Source organism: Scyliorhinus canicula, chromosome 17, assembly GCF_902713615.1.
Source record: "Scyliorhinus canicula chromosome 17, sScyCan1.1, whole genome shotgun sequence".
Classification (NCBI taxonomy): Eukaryota; Metazoa; Chordata; class Chondrichthyes; order Carcharhiniformes; family Scyliorhinidae; genus Scyliorhinus; species Scyliorhinus canicula.
Genome location: NC_052162.1, coordinates 103,680,528 through 103,699,726, shown reverse-complemented (window position 1 = coordinate 103,699,726; position 19,199 = coordinate 103,680,528). Strand labels below are relative to the sequence as shown.

General features: G+C 48.3%; 1 long non-coding RNA gene across 1 annotated transcript; it reads left to right on the top strand.

The window, feature by feature from the left end:
- Positions 1-648: 648 nt before the first annotated feature.
- Positions 649-17,860, top strand: LOC119951447. The gene is made up of 3 exons (XR_005457628.1): positions 649-836; positions 16,964-17,178; positions 17,597-17,860. It is a non-coding gene; the product is annotated as an uncharacterized LOC119951447 (long non-coding RNA).
- Positions 17,861-19,199: the final 1,339 nt, after the last annotated feature.

Here is a 19,199-nt window from a genome sequence, read left to right as displayed (position 1 = left end):
CTTGTCAATATGAATGTGGATCAAATGCTTTGAATTTTTAAAGCTGGGATGTAAACGGTATGGGCGGGGAGGGGGGAAGGGTGACTGAATAAATCCCTTTGCACAGGTGAAGTATCGAATGGTCTCTCTCTGGTGTGACTGCGCTGCAGTATCCGTAAATGGAATGCCTGAGTGAATCCCTTTCCACTTCCAGCTGGTAAATACTCATTTCAAGATGGAATTTTACCACTGGTTTACCAGCTCAGACGTGGATCTCAAACCTGTCATGATGGGTTCCATATTCACAACACTCCGCGTAAACCAAAGGAAATTACTGCAGATCTAGGGCATGTGAAAATCACACCAGAAAATACTGCAAATTTAAACAATAAGACAGAGCAGCAGAATTAGGCCACTCGGCCCATCAAGTCTGCTCCACTATTCAATCATGGCTGATATTTTCTCATCCCCCTTCTCCTGATAACCCCTGATCCCCTTATTAATCAAGATCCTATCTATCTCCAGATCCAGCAGGGGGCAGCAGAGCAGAGCTACTGATCGGCTGTTCCGGGGAAATTTGCATACATGCAGTGCGGTCAGCCTAATTTGAAGGAGACCCGAGGAGTTTGAGTGAAGGCAAGCATCCAGCAGAGGGCAGCAGAGCACAGCTACTGATCGGCTGTTCTGGGGAAATTTGCATACGTGCAGTGCGGTCAGCCAAATTTGAAGGTGGTTTGTGGAGGGGCTGTTGTCAAGTGACAGTTAAACCCGAAACACATCGTCAGTGTTTCTCCCCCTACCTCCTTCTCTAACCAAAAAAAACCACGGTCGTTGGGAAGCGGGAGCCTGTCATGAAGGTGAGTGAGTGCCTTTAAATTTGCTTACCTTTCAGCGGGAGCAGGGTTTGAGGGAATATCAGGTCAGCTCTTCCTTTCTTTTTCTTGTTTTTTTTTTCATCTAGAGGTGATGTCAGGGAAGGCAGAACAATGCTCCTCCTGCAGAATGTTTGAGGTGAGGGACGCCGTCAGTGTCCCTGCTGATTTCATCTGTGGGAAGTGCACCCAACTCCAGCGCCTCAAAAACTGTGTTAGGGAACTGGAGCTGGAGTTGGATGAACTTCGGATCATTCGGGAGGCAGAGGGGGTCATAGATAGAAGCTTCAGGGAGGTAGTTACGCCAATGAATAAAGATAGATGGGTGACAGTGAGAGGGGCTGGGGCTAAGCAGTCAGTACAGGGATCCCCTGTGGTCGTTCCCCTTAGTAACAGGTATACCGCTTTGGATACTGTTGGGGGGGGGGGACTTACCAGGGGTCAGCCATGGGGTACAGGTCTCTGGCACAGAGTCTGTCCCTGTTGCTCAGAAGGGAAGGGGGGAAAGGAGTAGGACATTAGTCATTGGAGACTCCATAGTTAGGGGGATAGATAGGAGATTCTGTGGGAACGAGAGAGAGTCGCGGTTGGTATGTTGCCTCCCAGGTGCCAGCGTCCGCGATGTCTCAGATCGTGTTTTCGGGATCCTTAAGGGGGAGGGGGAGAAGCCCCAAGTCGTGGTCCACATAGGTACTGACGACATAGGTAGGAAAAGGGATAGGGATGTAAGGCAGGAATTCAGGGAGCTAGGGTGGAAACTTAGAGCTAGAACAAACAGAGTTATTATCTCTGGGTTGTTACCCGTGCCACGTGCTAGCGAGTCGAGGAATTGGGAGAGAGAGCAGTTGAACACGTGGCTGCAGGGATGGTGCAGGAGGGAGGGCTTCAGATTCCTGGACAATTGGGGCTCATTCTGGGGTAGGTGGGACTTCTACAAACAGGATGGTCTACACCTGGACCAGAGGGGTACTAATATCCTCGGGGGGAGGTTTGCTAATGCTCTTCGGGAGGGTTTAAACTAGTTCAGCAGGGGCTTGGGAACCTGAATTGTAGCTCCAGTACACAAGAAGCTGAGAGTAGTGAGGTCATGAGTAAGGTATCAAAGTTGCAGGAGTGTACCGGCAGGAAGGAAGGTGGTCTAAAGTGTGTCTACTTCAATGCCAGGAGCATCCGGAATAAGGTGGGTGAGCTTGCGGCATGGGTTAGTACCTGGGACTTCGATGTTGTGGCCATTTCGGAGACATGGATAGAGCAGGGCGAGGAATGGTTGTTGCAGGTGCCGGGTTTAGATATTTTAATAAGTTCAGGGACGGTGGTAAGAGAGGGGGAGGGGTGGCATTGTTAGTCAAGGACAGTATTACGGTGGCTGAGAGGACATTTGATGAGGACTCGAATACTGAGGTAGTATGGGCTGAGTTAAGAAACAGGAAAGGAGAGGTCACCCTGTTAGGGCTTTTCTATAGGCCTCTGAAAAGTTCCAGAGATGTAGAGGAAAGGATTGCAAAGATGATTCTGGATAGGAGCGAAATTAACAGGGTAGTTGTTATGGGGGACTTTAACTTTCCAAATATTGACTGGAAACACTATAGTTCGAGCACTTTAGATGGATCCGTTTTTGTCCAATGTGTGCAGGAGGGTTTCCTGATGCAGTATGTAGATAGGCCAACAAGAGGCGAGGCCATATTGGATTTGGTACTGGGTAATGAACCAGGACAGGTGTTAGATTTGGAGGTGGGTGAGCATTTTGGTGATAGTGACCACAATTCGATTACGTTTACTTTAGCGAGGGAAAGGGATAGGTATAAACCGCAGGGCAAGAGTTATTGCTGGGGAAAAGGCAATTATGATGCAATGAGGCAAGACTTAGGATGCATCGCCTGGAGAGGAAAACTGCAGGGGATGGACACAATGGAAATGTGGAGCATGTTCAAGGAACAGCTACTGCGTGTCCTCGATAAGTATGCACCTGTTAGGCAGGGAGGAAGTGGTCGAGTGAGGGAACCATGGGTTACTAAAGCAGTTGAATCACTTGTCAAGAGGAGGAAAGAGGCTTATGTGAAGGTGAGACATGATGGTTCAGTTGGGTCGCTTGAGAGTTACAAGTTAGCTAGGAAGGCTCTAAAGAGAGAGCTAAGAAGAGCCAAGTGAGGACATGAGAAGTCTTTGGCAGGTAGGATCAATGATAACCCTCAAGCTTTCTATAGGTATGTCAGGAATAAAAGAATGACTAAGGTAAGAGTAGGGCCAGTCAAGGACAGTAGTGGGAAGTTGTGCGTAGAGTCCGAGGAGACAGGAGAGGTGCTAAATGAGTATTTTTCGTCAGTATTCACACAGGAAAAAGACAAAGTTGTCGGGAATACTGAGATACAGGCTACTAGACCAGAAGGGCTTGAGGTTCATAAGGAGGAGGTGTTAGCGATTCTGGAAAGTGTGAAAATAGATAAGTCCCCTGGGCCAGATGGGATTTATCCTAGGATTCTCTGGGAAGCTAGGGAGGAGATTGCTGAGCCTTTGGCTTTGACCTTTAAGTCACCTTTGTCTACAGGAATAGTGCCAGAGGACTGGAGGATAGCAAATGTTGTCCCCTTGTACAAGAACGGGAGTAGAGATAACACCCGGTAACTATAGGCCAGTGAGCCTTACTTCTGTTGTGGGAAAAGTCTTGGAAAGGTTTATAAGAGATAGGATGTATAATCATCTGGAAAGGAATAATTTGATTAGGGATAGTGAACATGGTTTTGTGAAGGGTAGGTCGTGCCTCACAAACCTCATTGATTTCTTCAAGAAGGTGACCAAACAGGTGGATGAGGGTAAAGCAGTTGATGTGGTGTATATGGATTTCAGTAAAGCGTTTGATAAGGTTCCCCACGGTAGGCTATTGTAGAAAATAAAGAGGCATGGGATTCAGGGTGATTTAGCAGATTGGATCAAATTGGCTAGCTGATAGAAGACAAAGAGTGGTGGTTGATGGGAAATGCTCTGACTGGGGTCCAGTTACTGGTGGTGTGCCACAAGGATCTGTTTTGGGGCCGTTGCTGTTTGTCATTTTTATGACCTGGAGGAGGCGTAGAAGGATGGGTGAGTAAATTTGCGGATGACACTAAAGTTGGTGGAGTTGTAGACAGTGCAGAAGGATGTTACAAGTTACAGAGGGACATAGATAAGCTGCAGAGCTGGGCTGACAGGTGGCAAATGGAGTTTAATGCAGAAAAGTATGAGGTGATTCATTTTGGAAGGAATAACAGAAAGGCAGAGTACTGGGCTAATGGTAAGATTCTTGGTAGTGTGGACGAGCAGAGAGATCTCGGTGTCCATGTCCATAGATCCCTGAAACTTGCCACCCAGTTTGAGAGGGTTGTTAAGAAGGTGTACGGTGTGTTAGCTTTTATTGGTAGAGGAATTGAGTTTCGGAGCCATGAGGTCATGTTGCAGTTGTACAAAACTCTGGTGCGGCCGCATTTGGAGTATTGTGTGCAGTTCTGGTCGCCACATTATAGGAAGGATGTGGAAGCATTGGAAAGGGTACAGAGGAGATTTACAAGAATGTTGCCTGGTATGGAGGGAAGATTATATGAGGAAAGGCTGAAGGACTTGAGGCTGTTTTCGTTAGAGAGAAGAAGGTTAAGAGGTGACTTAATTGAGGCATACAAGATGATCAGAGGATTAGATAGGGTGGACAGTGAGAGCCTTTTTCCTCGGATGATGATGTCCAGCACGAGGGGACAAAGCTTTAAATTGAGGGGAGATAGATATAGGACAGATGTCAGAGGTAGGTTCTTTACTCAGAGAGTAGTAAGGGCGTGGATGGCCTGCCTGCAACAGTAGTGGACTCGCCAACACTAAACGCATTCAAATGGTCATTGGATAGGCATATGGACGATCAGGGAATAGTGTAGAGGGACTTTCGAGGGGTTTCACAGGACGGCGCAACATCATGGGCCGAAGAGCCTGTACTGCGCTGTAATGTTCTATGTTCTGTCTTAAAGACACTCAGCGATTTCACCTCCACAACCTTCTGCGGCAAAGAGCTCCACAGATTCACACGCAGGCTGAAGAAATTCTTCCTCACCTCTGTTTTAAAGGATCATTCCTTTATTCTGAGATGGTGTCCTCTGGTTCTAGTTTTTCCTACAAGTGGAAACATTCTCTCCACGTCTACTCTATCCAGGCCTCGCAGTATCTTGTAAGTTTCAATAAGATCCCCCTCATCCTTCTAAACTCCAACGAGTACAGACCCAGAGTCCTCAACCATTCCTCATACGACAAGTTCTTCATCCCAGGAATTTCTGATCATTCATCAGAACTGCACTGCATCAGTGCATACACTGAAGTGTTAACTCATCCCACAGACATTGCCAGATCAGCTGAGTATTTGAAGAACTTTCTGTTTATCTCTGGTTGGTCCTGAATTGTGCATTAGGTTTACAGGTGACTAAATTACATTTATTCTCCTCCATCAACGCCTGAGAACATCTTCCGCTTGCCTATTCCGACAAACTCTTTAATTATCTTAAAAGCCTGAATCAGTCCAGCCCTCACTTTCCAAAGACAATATATTCATGGACATAGATATAGAATTTGCAGTGCAGAAGGAGGCCATTCATCCCATCGAGTCTGTATTGGCCCTTGGAAAGAGCACCCCACTGAAGCCCACCTCCGCCTCATGCCCGTAGCCCAGCAACCCCACCAAACCCGTTTGAATACTAAGGGTAATTTAGCATGGCCAATCCACCTACCCTGCATGTCTGTGGACTGCAGAAGGAAACCGAAGCTTCCGAAGGAAAGCCATGCAGACACGAGGTAGGAATGTGATACCTAAATAATGATAATTCTTCTGCCGTGTTTCGAACCAGGGACTTACCATGTGTGAGGTACCATACTCCCCATCCCCCTTTAGACAAAATGCTCTGTGAAAATCCCAATGGAGCTGACTAGAATGGCAAACTGTGGCATCATGGAGCAGCAGATGACTGGGAACACCATCACCTGGAGGTTCCACTCTGAGTCACTCACCACCCTGATCTGGAAACATATCACCGTTCCTTCACTGTTGGTGTGGCAAAATCATGGAACTCCCTCCATAACAGCACTGTGAGTGTACCTACATCTCAAGGACTGGAGCAGTTCAAGAAGGCAGCTCAGCAACACCTTTTGAAGGGCAAATAGGAATGGGCATTAAATGCTGGCCCAACCAGCGATACCCACAACCCATAAATGAATCAATTAAAAAAGCATTTTGGGGCTTTTTGAAGAAATTGAATTTGGCTGTTCTCATTAGGAATGCTGGAGGCAGACTGTTCAACAGCATCATCACCAAATGGAAAGCACTATAAGAGGACCTTCCACCCTTCATGTATATCGAATTAGATGAGCAGAGATATCTCAAAGGATCATCACCTTCGAGTGGACAGATATATCAGGGTTACTTAAGAGCGAGAGGCACAACCAAGTGGAATACATGAACATTGAGGAAAGGAATATGTATGTGATGTGCATATTGCTGTTGAGGATGTGAGTGGGCAGGAGAAGAGGGATTAGAGGAGGCCATTGTGACCCTGTTTGTCGATAGGATACAGTGGAGTGAATGAAGAGCCAAGAACAGGATGGGCGATAGATGAACAACACGGGACGAAATTAAAAGTGGAATCTATTTGACAGGTAACGAAAACAATGCTGATGTAAAAAAACTGATGTTTACAAGAATCTTAAGGGAAAAACATGCAGTTTAGCTGGTGTCCATGGACACAAGGGCAAAATATCTTTTGAAGAAGAGATGGACTGGACATTAACGAAAATCTGAAAGCCAACAACACTGTTGTTTGAATTTGGGATAATTCTGCGATATAGAAAGGCAATGTAATTAAGCAAGTTACTTTAAAATATATATGTAATTTGTAAGAGCGTTTTCAGGAACTGAGTATTGTTCTGACTTTTACGTGGGGGTCCTGCCTCTTAGTTACAGCTCACCTAAACACAAAGACATGCAAACACATCAACTTTGGGTGAGACGGCTTTATTTTCCAAGCTTGGTCAACGTATAAGTGCGTGTGACTTGGATAAATGCCAAAACCACTCTACTTTACATTCTGCAGGTGCAACAGTTATAAATTTTCCAAAAATCAGTAACCCACTCCAATTGGACTCGATCCAATCCTTGTAGCTGTCCTTTACCTTGACCAATGAATTTTACTTTAGGCAGTATGGTGACTGCATGATCAGTTCAAGATTTAACCGCATTCTGTTCTCTGGCCATCTGTTGTTTTCCATTATTCTTTTATCCGCTACATCGTGTTCTCTCCTACTCCTATCTTCCTTTTTCTCAGTGGATCCTGTCTGAACCATTCTTTCATAGAATGTAGAGTGAAGAAGGGGGCCATTCAGCCCATCGAGTCTGCATCGGCCGTTGGAAAGAGCACCCCACTTAAGACCACACCTCCACCCCTATCCCCATAACTCCACCTAACCTTTTGTATTGGACACTAAGGGCAAATTATCGTGGCCAATCCACCTAATCTGCACATCTTTGAACTGTGGGAGGAAACACAGAGCACCTGGACACAGGGAGAACATGCAGAATCCGCAAAGACAGTGACCCAAGCAGGGAATCGAACCTGGGACCTTGGAGATGTGAAGGAACTGGGCAAACCACTGTGCTACCGTGCTGCCGTGTTTGTCTGGGTGCAGGCTGTTGAAGCTGATCCTCTTTGTACCATTGATTGTATGAACACAGGATGTTGGGGCTACTGATAAGAACTGCATATTGACCTGGCTATATTATTGCTGACCACGTTATTTCTGTATGATTCTGTTTGTCTTAAGAAAATGGGCAAGTTAGCAAGCATAAATCCCATCAGAAATTTGGCCACTACTTTTAGCAAGAGTTTGAATCCTGGCAACATCCTGGTGAACCTCCTCTGCACCCTCTCTAAAGCATCCACATCCTTCTGCTAATGTGATGACCAGAACTGCACGCAGTATTCCAAATGTGGCCTAACCAAAGTCCTATACAACTGTAACATGACCTGCTGACTCTTGTACTAAATAACCCGTCTGATTAAGGCAAGCATGCCGTATGCTTTCTTGACCACTCTTTCGACCTGCGTTGCCACCTTCAGGGTACAATGGACCTGAACTCCCAGATCTCTCTGTACATCAATTTTCCCCAGGACTCTTCCATTGACCATATAGTCCACTCTTTAATTAGATCTTCCAAAATGCATCACCTCGCATTTGCCTGGATTGAACTCCATCTGCCATTTCTCTGCCCAACTCTCCAATCTATCTATATTTTGCTGTATTCTCTGACAGTCCTCCTCGCTATCTGCAACTCCACCAATCTTAGTACCATCTGAAAACTTGCTAATCAGACCACCTATACCTTTATCCAGATCATTTATGTATATCACAAACAACAGTGGTCCGAGTCACCTTTATCCATTTTGAGACACTCCCTTCCACCACTACTCTCTGTCTCCTGTTGCCCAGCCAGTTCTTTATCCATCTAGCTAGTACACCCTGAACCCCATACGACTTCACTTTTTCCATCACCCTGCCATGGGAAACTTTATCAAACACCTTACTGAAGTCCATGTATATGATATCAACAGCACATCCCTCATCAATTAACTTTGTCACTTCCTCAAAGAATTCTATTAGGTTTGTAAGACATGATCTTCCCTGCACAAAACCATGCTGCCTATCACTGATAAGTCGATTTTCTTCCAAATGTGAATAGATCCTATCCCACAGTATCTTCTCCAACAGTTTGCCTATCACTGACATCAAGCTCACAGGTCTATAATTCCCTGGATTATCCCTGCGACCCTTCTTCAACAAAGGGACAACATTAGCAATTCTCCAATCCTCCGGGACATCACCCGTGCTCAAGGATGCTTTGTACCGAGATCCCTCTGTTCATCTACACTACCAAGAATCTTGCCATTAGCCCAGTACTCTGCATTCCTGTTACTCCTTCCAAAAGTGAACCACCTCACATTTTTCCACATTAAACTCCATCTGCCACCTCTCAGCCCAGCTCTGCAGATTATCTATGTCCCTCTGTAACCTATAACATCCTTCAGCACTATCCACAACTCCACCGACCTTCGTGTCAGCTGCAAATTTACTAACCCATCCTTCTACACCCTCTTCCAGGTAATTTAGAAAAATGACAAACAGCTGTGGCCCCAAAACAGATCCTTGCGGTACACCACTAGTAACTGAACTCCAGGATGAACATTTGCCATCAACAACCACCCTCTGTTTTCTTTCAGCTAGCCAATTATTGATGCAAACCACTAAATCACCTTCAATCCCATACTTCCATATTTTATGCAATAGCCTACCGTGGGGAACCTTATCAAATGCCTTACTGAAATCCATATACACCACATCAACCGCTTTACCCTCACCCACCTGTTTGGTCACCTTCTCAAAAAACTCAATAAGGTTTGTGAGGCATGACCTACCCTTCACAAAACCGTGTTGACTATCGCTAATCAATTTGTTCTTTTCAAGATGATTATACACCCTATCTCTTATAACCTTTTCCAACATTTTACCCACAACCGAAGTAAGGCTCACAGGTCTATAATTACCAGGGTTGTCTCTACTCCCCTTCTTGAACAAGGGGACAACATCTGCTATCCTCCAGTCTTCCGGCACTATTTCTGTCGACAAAGACGACATAAAGATCAAGGTCAAAGGCTCTGCAATCTCCGTGTACCTATCCAATAGCCGCTTGAAGGTGCCTAATGTTTCCGACTCAACTACTTCCACAGGCAGTGCATTCTTTGCCCCCGCTACTCTCTGGGTAAAGAACCTACCTCTGACATCCCCCTATATCTTCCACCATTCACCTTAAACTTATATCCCCTTGTAATGGGTGTGCTAGTGCATGAGTCACAGAAAGTTGGTTTACAGGTACAACAGATGATTAAGAAGGCAAATGGAATTTTGTCCTTCATTGCTCGAGGGATGGAGTTTAAGACTAGGAAGGTTATGTTGCAATTGTATAAGGTGTTAGTGAGGCCACACCTGGAGTATTGTGTTCAGTTTTGGTCTCCTTACTTGAGAAAGGACATACTGGCACTGGAGGGTGTGCAGAGGAGATTCAGTAGGTTAATCCCAGAGCTGAAGGAGTTGGATTATGAGGAGAGGTTGAGTAGCTGGTATAGCACACCCACTGTGCTATACCAGCTGCTTCAGCATGTTATCTACGGTCTGTCATCAAGAAATTAGGAAAACAAGTTCGTTGTTAGAAATAGTGAGGTTAGTGAGAAAATCAGTTGTGAGAAGTCAGATGTCCCCTTCTCAAGATGGGGACATCTGTAATAAATTATTGTCTAATCAGCTTATAAAATCTTCACAGATGTATTGAATATTATAGCAATCATTCTCTCTCTCGGATGAAGAAAGCTTTCTGGGTTGACAAACACTGCACAATGTGGGTCTGTTATCTCCGCAAAGGACATGTATCTAGCACAGATCCTGAAACAAAACAAACTTGATAAGGTGCAGCAATCTCATGTCTGAGTAAAGGTTAAACGGTATTTCCAAGCAAGTGATAAGCCACAAAATGATTTCATGGACCTCTGATGGAAATAAGAGGGATCAATTTGAATATCTGTTCCTTGCTAATGGACAATTGAATAAGTGATTGACATAAGATCCACAGAAATAAAGTTTATAAACTGGTTTTCGAGAGGGAAAATTATGTCAAGCAGTAAAGAGCTTCCCGAAATCATCCATCCATCCACATATGCTCCTCTTCACTGGGAGTGTCAGAGAGACGTTTGTAGGTCCAGCATAATGTGCAATGATTGATGACACTTATAAAGCGGAAAGTTCCACTCAAGCCCTTGAACCAAAAAATGGGGTGTGTGTTGCCATGGCAGCCTGCACTCTTGCGTATCTGTGAACTGTTCCCATGTACAGAGAGATCAGTCCAAATCACTTTGGAAAGTGATGATTGCATCTGCTTCCACCAGTAATTCAGACATTGTGTTCCAGATCAGCATAATTCATTACGTAAGATAATCTCTCCTCATCGCCATCCTGGATATTTTACCCAATTTTTTTTCAAAATGTTTTCATTGGGTTTTCACATCTTGGCCGGTATTCTCCATCGGCTGGCGTCGAAATTGGGAATTGGGTGGAGAATCGGCTTTGACGCCAAAATAATGACAGATGCCGGGTTCACTCCAAATCGCAATTTTCTGATTCCTGGGCACCGGCATCAATGCATTTTACTCTACACGTACAGTAAACACCATTTGCATATCATTAGTGGGCCTGACCCAGTGTTCTCCATGACCTCAGCGATGCTCCCCCCTCTACTGGTGGGATTCCCCATGGCGAGGTATTTTTGCTATGAAAATTGGGCAACAGGCACTGGTTGATTAGGGAGAGAGGAGGTAGGGCATAGAGAGACGCGACCGTGGGCTGCCAGTCCTGGCAATGGCCAGGTTGGCTGGAGTGGGGGGCTCCAGCCAGGGCCTGGGGGGGGTGGCTGGATGGGCCGTGGGGCCAGGGTGACTTCCCATGGGACTGGGGTGTCCAGGCACGGACCACCATTGCCACAGCCTGCAAGGCAGCCATCTTGCCGCACATCCTACTGGCCGCCCAAAGTGGACCCTGCACAGTGCCACCAGTCCCCAGCCTCCACCCCATGAACCCTGCACCACGAGGTCTGCTATACCCTCACCCCATCAACTGGCTACCTTCGCCGATAAGGCATCATGTGGCCCACCCAAGTGCAATGCCACATCAGCCCCGAAAGGGGGTGCCGGACGGGGTCCATGGAGCATGCCACAAGCAAGGGCAGAACCAGCTGACAGTACCCCGAGCAAGAGGGACAGGCACCAGGGCCAGAGGCCCCCATGGTGTTGGGTACCAACGGGGCCAGGGGTACAGGGATGGGGGTACATGTGGGGCAGGGTCCACAGTGCCAACCGGGACACCATGTAGCCCGGTGGACCTGATTTGGCAGGGGGGTTACGAACCAATCCAACATGTTGGCCTTTCAACCTCTGTAGACAATGGATATTGGAATACCGCCTGCAATGGTGGCATTCCTCCTAGATGCCAGAGCCCAGGGGAATCCACTAAGGCTGTATGAGCTGGAGCTGCTCGAGGAACAGGAGGCAGCCAGTGAGGATGGAGAGCCGGCCATCCAACAGGCCGAGGAGATGCAAATGAGGTGCTGCACGAGGCCTCTTGTGTATTGGCAGCACTTGTCATTTGAGGACCTGCCGGTCCGGGCATGCTGTTGAAGCGGTTGAGCAGGGGCGCAATGCAACATATCTGCTGGATCATGATACACCTGGCACCACAGGAGAATGGGGAAAGGACACCTGCTCCCAGTGGTCATCATGGTGATGGCCGTTTATGCCATGGGGTCCTTCCAGGTGCCAAGTGGGGCCCTGTCTGTGATCTCAGAGCGTGGTGCACAGGTGCATCCTCACCATCATGGAGGCCCTGTATGCGCAGTCGGTTCAATACATCCATTCCAATGTGGACAGAACCCACCAGGATGGCCGGGCTGCAGGGTTCGCCACCCATTGCTGTCATGCCCCAGGTCCAGGGGGTGATCGGTGTGGTTTGTCTCCCCCTATAAGGACCTGAAGATGACAGGCCGATCTTCACAAACCAAAATGGGTTCCACTCGATGAACTTGTTGTTGGTGTGTGATCATGAGATGCGCATCATGCGCGTCTGCACCCGATATCCGAGAGCAGTGTGCAGGATGCCTTCATTTTGGCACACTCAATGGTCCCTGGTCTCTTTGAGATGCCCCCCCCCCCCCCCCCTTTGGTCTTGGGGATTGGCTCCTGGATGCAGGAGTTATCTGCTGCAGTTGTGGCTGATGACACGTCCCTGGAGGCCACAGACCGATGTGGAGACTCGCTTCAACGCCGCCTATGCAATGACAAGGGGCATGATCGTGTGATGCTTCGGCATCCTGGAGATGCAGTTCAGGTGATGGACTGCTCTGGAGGGGTCCTCCAGTATAGCGCTGGAAGGTTCGCCCACATCATGGTGGCCAGCTGCGTCCTCCATATCGTGCAGCAGAGGGGTGACATGCTGGAGGAGGAAAATGAACGTCAGTTCTTGTCCAGCGAGGAGGATACGGGGGCGGCTGAGGATAGGCAGGACGTGGGGCCTGGGCAGGCATGGGAGGCCGCACATGTGCACCAGGGCCAGTGCAAACAGGACTCCCTGATCGACTCCAGTTTTACCAACGAGCGGGAGGGACTGGTCAGGGGCACAGATATGGCATCTCACCCCAACACCCCACCAACCCCCAACCGTACCCCCCCCCCCCCCCCCCCACCTCCCGCCCACAACCCTCCTGCGTTATACCTACCTGCTGCATTACAGGGTGCAGCCCTTGGTTGGCAGTAACAGTGAGTAGGTCCACGGGATTGAGGATGTAACAACCCACTCTGCAAAGAGCTCTGGTGCTCCACATCATTTGGCAACATCGGACACCTGCCCACGGTAGCAATTTCTACTGCTCACCTGGGTGATTCCTTCCTGCGAGCTGGCCACTCAGTCACACGGTCCCAATTAATCCCTGGGGGTGGCAGAGGTGGGAACGGGGGCTGGGACACCAGTTCGGTGAGCTGCATTCCTGGGCCAAGCCCATCCCGAACATCCACCCATTCCCCTCGACCCCACCGTGCCTAGAACAGCACACACCCTTCTGACAGAGCATCGAGGCAGATTGTAACATTGTACACGGGTTTAATGTGGAAACATACATACAGGTTTGTGCCCTATCCCCTATTGCTAAACTGTGCCCTGCACTCATGCCAACTTAACTCATGTCTAATTTTCTGGACATACGGGACCTAATGTTACACCGAGGTGGATCCCTCGTTGGTACATCAGGAGTAGAGGAGGCCTGCTGTGATTCCCGTCCTGGGTCCCCTGTGGTGGCCAACTTCAGGGGCCCGGCTGCTGCTCAGGTGTCCCAGGTGGTGTGGTGCCTCCCTGTTCTGCCCGCTGTCCGTGTGATGCCCCAGGAACAGGAGGGGTGAGTCTGAGGTGCTGTGGTGTTCCAAGACCTCCCCTGTGGGAGTCACCGGCACAAGCCTCATCACCTCCTCCTTCCTTGAGATGCCCAGTGGCCCCCAGGCTACTCTATGGGAATAGGGGTGCCAGCAGAGCTAACCCCTAAGGCTCACCAGCCAATGGGTGCAGCAGTCCTGGAGGCCAGCTGCTGTCTCAACCAGTGTATGCATGTTTGCTGCCATGGAGCACAGGGAGTGGACCACATCCATCTGGGACTGCGCCACAGCACGCTGTGACTGTGCCACCATTTTCTGGGTCTGTGCCACATCAGCCAGTTACTCCACCACCTCCTTCATGGACTGGGCCACCTTCCTCTGTGTCTGTGCCATGTCAGCCAGCGCCTGGGCAATGCCACGGATGCTCTCAGTCATGACCCACTGTGACTGGGCCATGCTTAGGAGCACTGCTGGAATATCCAGGTGGCCTTGGCACATGACTGCCTGTGAGAGGGCAGCCTTGTCCTGGGCCTCAGCCACCGCCGACAAAGAGTGCTCCAGGGCTTGGACATGTTGGTTCATGGCTGAAATGTTCGCCCCAAGGCCTCCATGGCGGATGCCACCCGTGCTGTGTTGGCCTGGATGGCATGCATGGTTAGCACCATCTCCTGCACGCAGTTGGACTCCTCCAACTGCACCTGCAGGTACTGGATGCTTGTCAATAACCCCTCATATCGTCCCTGGTTCTGAGCCTGTATAGATAGAGAAATACAGCACAGAACAGGCCCTTCGGCCCACGATGTTGCGCCGAACTTTTGTCCTAGGTTAATCATAGAATTTTGGACAATTTGTCATGGCCAATCCACCCAACCTGCACATCTTTGGACTGTGGGAGGAAACCGGAGTACCCGGAGGAAACCCACGCAGTCACGGGGAGGATGTGCAGACTCCACACAGACAGTGACCCAAGTCGAAATCGAACTTGGGACCCTGGAGCTGTGAAGCAATTGTGCTATCCACAATGCTACCGTGCTGCCCTTAAGAAGTTAACCTACACTCCCTTATTCTACCCTAATCCAAGTACCTATCCAATAGCCGTTTGAAGGTCCATAAATTTTCCGACTCAACTACTACCACAGGCAGTGCATTCCATGCCCCCACTACTCTCTGGGTAAAGAACCTACCTCTGACATCCCCTCTATATCTTCCACCATTTATCTTAAATTTATGTCCCCTTGTAATGGTGTGTTCCACCCGGGGAAAAAGTCTCTGACTATCTACTCTATCTATTCCCCTGATCATCTTATAAACCTCTATCAAGTCGCCCCTCATCCTTCTCCGTTCCAATGAGAAAAGGCCCAGCACCCTCAATCTTTCCTCGTATGTCCTACTCTCCATTCCAGGCAACATCCTGGTAAATCTCCTCTGCACCTTTTCCAAAGTTTCCACATCCTTCCTAAAATGAGGTGACCAGAACTGCACACAGTACTCCAAATGTGGCCTGACCAAGGTTTTGTACAGCTGCATCATCACCTCACGGCTCTTAAATTCAATCCCTCTGCTAATGAACGCTAGCACACCATAGGCCTTCTTCACAGCTCTATCCACTTGAGTGGCAACTTTCAAAGAACAATGAACATAGACCCCAAGATCTCTCTGCTCCTCCACATTGCCAAGAACCCTACCATTAACCCTGTATTCCGCATTCAGATTTGTCCTTCCAAAATGGACAACCTCACACTTGTCAGGGTTAAACTCCATCTGCCACTTCTCAGCCCAGCTCTGCATTCTATCTATGTCTCTTTGAAGCCGACAACAGCCCTCCTCACTATCCACAACTCCACCAATCTTCGTATCATCTGCAAATTTACTGACCCACCCTTCAACTCCCTCATCCAAGTCGTTAATGAAAATCACAAACAGCAGAGGACCCAGAACTGATCCCTGCGGTACGCCACTGATAACTGGGCTCCAGGCTGAATATTTGCCATCCACCACAACTCTCTGTCTTCTATCGGTTAGCCAGTTTGTTATCCAACTGGCCAAATTTCCCACTATCCCATGCCTCCTTACTTTCTGCATAAGCCTACCATGGGGAACCTGTATCTTCACAATTGATGGGCCTGTCCATTCCAGAGGCCCGAAAACTGCCCTCCAACTGTCCGCCCCCCTCAGGAGTTCCTCCCTCACCTGCTGTACCAGAACACATTTGTGGTGCGCACAGATAATGCCCCAGGAGCAACTTCAAAGTGCCCAACCAAGGTGAGTGTCTCTGGGATGGTGGAGGGCATTGGAGACAGCTGTGACAGGAAATCTGTGTCATCTCCAGAGTCGAACTCCATGGTGTCCTGGGAATTGAGGTTGCTGGTTCCTGTCCATGTTGTTGTTAACTCATTGCTGGTCGACACCTGGGGTTGTGGTTGTGATTGAGGTCGGGGGCAGGGAACACCAGAAGGGCCCACCCCATCGCCAGCAGCTCCTGCAAGACACAAGACAAGATGCATGATTGCGTTGTGAGCTGAGGGAGAGTGGGAGGGGGAGGTGGATGTATTTGGAAGGGAGGTGTAAGGGTAGTGCTTGGTGGTAGAGCGGGGTAGTAGGGGTGGGGCTGGGATGGTGTGAGTGTGAGGGTGGTGGCGGGTGTGAAGGTGGTGTGGTGGTGGGGCTGGTGACACATGTGCCATGGGGTATCGTAACTCAGCGGGGTCGCACTTCCTCGCCCAATGCCAAACTCCACCCTGGTGACTGCCCTTTTCTGGGGCCCACCGATCATGTCCAGTACCCTCTGCTGTGCTGTGGTGAGAGGCCGCAGGTCTGGCCTTCCCCTTCCAGTCTTCTCCCTCTCATGGTCGTTATGGGCGGTGTTCTCCTGGGAGCAGTGGAAAACGAAAATGCACAGTGTTAGACAGTCAGATGCATGCAGCCCAGCCGGTGGGTATCTGGTGGGTTCAGTGGCCTGGCACCTTGCCATGGTGGCCAGAATGGGTGCCTGGATGTGGTGCAGGGTGGAGATGGGTGTGTGGGATGGAGATTGGTGCCAGCGGCACAGTGCTGCCTACTCACTCTGGCCACACTGAGGAGGTTGACCATTTTTTTCAGGCTGCAGGCCAATCCAGATGGTATTGCCACGGCACTGACCACCTCTGCCACCTGCGTCAAGGCCCAGTGAATGGCAGCGGCTGACAGCCTCCTTTGCACCCTGGTCGCCCGCTTCCCCTCCATGGCATCTGGCATGGTTTTGCTTTCCACGTCGGTGAACCCCGAGCACAGCCAACAAGATTCTGCCAAACAGAAATCATCTCATCTATTTCCAGGTAATTGTCTTTCCTCCCAGTGTTGCCGTGCCCCCCCCCCCCCCCCCCCCCCCCCCCTTTAGTCTGCATACATCAGTTACAATCCCCAGTATGGCCAGAGCATGAATTTACAGATGTCTATATACAGTTTAATTTTGGGCTTCAGCTTGCCCTCAGACCAGTCCTCTGTGTGTCTTCGCCCCCCCCCCCCCCCCCCCATTCCTCCTTCCCTCTTCCCCCCACTTCTTTCCTTTTCCTCATTGTCCCACGGCCCATTTGTGTCTCGCCTCCACTCCCTCTCCTTCACCTTCACCCCTTCTGCATCCCCCTTACTCTCCTGATTGTCACTTATGAACAGATCATGGAACAAGTTGTTGAACTTCCATGTCCTCTGGAAACCCTCTTCTGATCCCGGATGACAAATTTTATTTTGTTCCAGCCTGAGAAATTCCGCCAGATTGGACAGCCAGTTTACAACTTTGGGTGGTGCTCCCAATCGCAAGCCGAGCAGGATTCTCCAGCAGGCGATCAGTGATGCAAAGGTTAGGGCGCCGGCCCCCTCCTCCCCATAAAGAGTTCTGGCAGATCTGAAACTCAAGACACCTACTTTTGCGCAGTCCTTTCCATATTTAAACAGGAACCGTTAACTCAGAGAAAGCTGACTTTCTCGGGGAAAATAAAAATGTCAGCAGCAGCAACAATCCGTGGGGGGGGGGGGGGGGGGGGGGGGGGTGAGTGCTTCATTGGGATGGTGTGGGAAGACTGGGTCGTGTGGGGTAATGTCTAATTAATTGTTATTGTATGTTCTCTTTTTACACTATGTTAATAGTCACTCTAGTTTGTTTTGTTATTGTTGTTACTACTGTTTTATTATGAAAACCTCTGCAAAACCTTAATAAAAATACTTTTTTAAAAATCAAGAAGAGAAATAGAATGCTATCTTTTATTATGAGAGGAATAGGAATTGAACATAAAAGTAGGGATATTATACTTCAGTTATTCAGGGCAGTTGTAAGACCGCACCTCGAATATTGTTTGGATCTCCTCATTTAAGGAAGGATGTAATTGTGTAATTGAGGCATTTCATTATTAAATTGATACCTGGAACTAGCGGGTCATCTCTTGAGGAAAAGTTGGAAAGGCTGGGCTTGTTTCCATTGGAGTTTAGAAGAGTGAGGGATGACTTTATTGAAGTATATAAGATCCTGAATGGCATTGATGAAGTGGACACTGAAAGGATGTTTCCTCTTGTGGGTGGATTCAGAAATAGGGGACACTGTTTTCAAATTATGGGAGCTCTAAGACGACAGAGATGAGGAGTTTTATTTTGTCTCCCAGGGTTGGCAACTCTCTGCCTCAGAAGGTGATGGAAGTGAGATTGCTGAATATTTTCAAAGCAGCGGTGGTTAGATTTTTGTTCGGCAAGGGAAACAAAGTTTATTGGGGTAGTTGGGAAATGTGGCACTCAACGCAAACAGATCAGCCATGATCGTAGTGAATGATGAAGCAGACTCGAGGGGCCGAATGGCCGACTCCTGCTCCTATTCCATATGTTTGCTATTTGAAATTGAGTTGCTGTTTAACTAGGAGCCATGTAGGTCAGTGAGGACAGGGAAATGGGTGAGTGAATTGGACTCAATGTTGTTCTGGGGCAGGGTTTCGAAAACACCAAAGTACATCAAAGTACACCTGAATCACAACTGTTTATAGATTTTGGTTACGAGGAGCACAAGGGCCTACTTTTCAGGTGTTATTTTAGACGCCTTAAGCACTTTAAATAAAAAACAAAGTGTATTCTACAAATTCAGTTAACATTTCTATAAACACACATAGGCAGCATTTTTATCAACTACAAACATTAATACCCCACACAGCTACAGTTCTTATATATATATATATAACCCTTAATAACTTCCCTTTCAACTGAATCAATTTGATAACAACATCCACTACCAGAAAAATACTTTTAACAAAACAGTATGTTTGAATTCTTGACAGAAAAGTTATCACTTCGAAATTATCAAGTGATCTGGACACCTTTT